At 42.8% G+C, this 2,530-nt stretch overlaps 1 pseudogene across 1 annotated transcript; it reads right to left on the reverse strand.

Annotated features, from left to right (window-relative positions):
- Positions 1-337: 337 nt before the first annotated feature.
- LOC307195443 (ornithine aminotransferase, mitochondrial-like) lies at positions 338-1,736 on the reverse strand (annotated as a pseudogene). The gene has a single exon. The product of its transcript is annotated as an ornithine aminotransferase, mitochondrial-like (transcript).
- Between the last annotated feature and the right edge of the window lie 794 nt (positions 1,737-2,530).

Raw genomic sequence — 2,530 nt, forward strand, 5'->3', positions numbered from 1 at the left:
ATGATTATGATTCAACTGTATAAGGTTAAGCTAATCTTCTATGCAATACTCTCATAGAACTTTTTCAAATACAAACAATTTATACCAGCAAGGAAATTATTAAAACATATATAAATTGTGCTGAGGGACTTGATTAAAAGGTTGTCTATATAGAGAGATGCATCTCACCTTAGAAAGCACACACACACACACACACACACACACACACAAACACTTAATTGAATATAAGATGCCAGGATAGTCTCTTAGTTATGTTACACAGCAAACTGCACTTTTATAAATGTCATTCTATTATATATGAACTGAAAAACATATATTTTTTAAAAAGCCCTTAACATGGGGGAAATGGAATATGCTGCATTAAATGCAGAAAAACAGAGTTTTACGAACTGCCTGTCTCCAGCTGGCTCCCAGGCACCACTGAAAACTGTCACCCTCAGAGAGACAAGAGGGTCTTGTTAATGATTTCCATGGCCTCCAGAAGCTCATCCTCTTTGATCACAAGCAGAGGTGCAAACCTGATGATATCACCGTGGGTTGGCTTGGCCAGAAGTCTATTATCTTGAAGTCGAAGACACACCTTCCAAGCATCATAATCTTTGGTTTCTCTAATCACAATAGCATTTAATACTATTTAAATGTATTTAAATAGTAAATTTCCTCTTACAGCCATTACAATATTAGAAGGTAGTTTCATGAGTTCATTTCTCAAGATGATACCCATATTCTCTGCATTTTCAGCAAGGTTTGCTTCTTCCAAAACCTCCAGGGCCGTAGGATTGCCACCCTACGTTGAACCGTGTTCCCCTGGTTTAATGGTCGGCATTATTTCCATCACACAACACTGCGGATACAGGGTATAAACCACCAGAAAGTGCCTTTCCTAGAAGGACCATATCAGGTCTGACATTTTCGTGATCAATAACCAGCCATCTACCCGTTCTGGCCAATCCTGTCTGTATTTCATCAGCAATAAACAGAACCTGGTGCTGGGTGCAGAGCTCTCACATGCCCACAAGGTAGCCTGGATCCAGAACAACAACACCTGAATTGGTTCCACCATGAACGCCACAACGTTGGGGTCCTGAAGTGCACGCTCAGGAGCAGGCAGATCATTACATGGAATGATTTCGAAACCTGGCATAAACGGTCCAAAACTGTCATAACTGGTTGGGTCTGTGGAACTGGAGATAGCAGACAATGTTCTACCCCAAAAGTTTCCAGCTACAAAAACCATCTTTGCTTTGTATTTCGGGATCCCCTTCACGGTATATCCCCATCTACGAGCAAGTTTGCCAACGGTCTCTCCAGCCTCCACTCCTGTATTCATAGGAAGAACTTTGTGGTAGTTGAAAAGTTTAGCAACATACTCTTCGTATTCACCGAGCACGTTATTGTAGAAGGCCCCGGATGTTAAGGTCAATTTGTCCACCTGACTTTTCAAAGCATTCACAATCTTTGGATGACAGTGCCCTTGGCGGACAGCCCTGTAGGCACTCAGAAAGTCAAGATGTTTTCTGCCTTCTACATCCCATACGCAATACCTTTTCCTTTCTCCAGGGCTACAGGTAAAGCATGGTAGTTGTGGGCACCATATTTAGATTCCCATTCAAAAATGTAATCAGAGGATGGAGGGCCTTGGACTGTTTTTTAGTTGCAACAGATGTAGCAGAAGCCACTGAAGAATGAACTCCACTAAGGACAACAGTCTGCAAATGTGCTAGTTTGGAAAACATGATGTCCTTCAAGTAGGAATATCACCAACGAGCTAACCCTTTTTCCCACAGTTCAGATTAGAATACAGAGTTTTAACCCGAGATCCAGGGACGGTCTTCAGAGGGTCCAATAACTCCTGGTGGCACCTTGGAAGCCAGCCCAGGACACGCAGCGTCAACTGAGCAGCTGCCTGCTTCTGTTTTACGTTTTGTTTTTTTGGCCGTGAGGCATGTGGGATCCGACCAGGGATTGAACCCGTACCCCCTGCATTGGAAGGCGAAATCTTAACCATTGGACTGCCAGGGAAGTCCCTTGGGCAGGGACCTTTGTTTTTTTTTGTGGACACATCCTAACTGTCCAGAAAAAGTAGTGGGCACACTGGAAGTATCTGTAGGATGAATGGTTTATCTGACTGGAGCCCATGGTCCTTCCACTGTATGAGCGGCATCTCAACAACTGCGTATCTGTTCAGGGACATCCTTTCCTCAGAGACTCCTTAGATGAATAATGGTAATGTTCTCCTTTCTCCTTTTGCTTCCACAGCTGATCAGTTCCCTTCCGACATATTCTTTCTTTATACTGAGAAGACTCAATATCTAACAGACAATCCTGGCAGACCTGGAGCTAGTATCTTTACTGTGATTCTGTATGACTCTGTTTTCTGTTGAGAGTGATCTTAGGTCCCAGTTTTTGAGAAGGGGGGTACATTTCATGGCACCCTATAAACTACCAATATCCTAGTGCCCATAAACCCTTGAAATGTACCAAATTTTCAGTATCATATTCAAACTAAAGTTTCCTGACACCTAGAAGT

This window comes from Stenella coeruleoalba, assembly GCF_951394435.1.
Source record: "Stenella coeruleoalba genome assembly, chromosome: 12".
In the NCBI taxonomy this organism is placed as follows: Eukaryota; Metazoa; Chordata; class Mammalia; order Artiodactyla; family Delphinidae; genus Stenella; species Stenella coeruleoalba.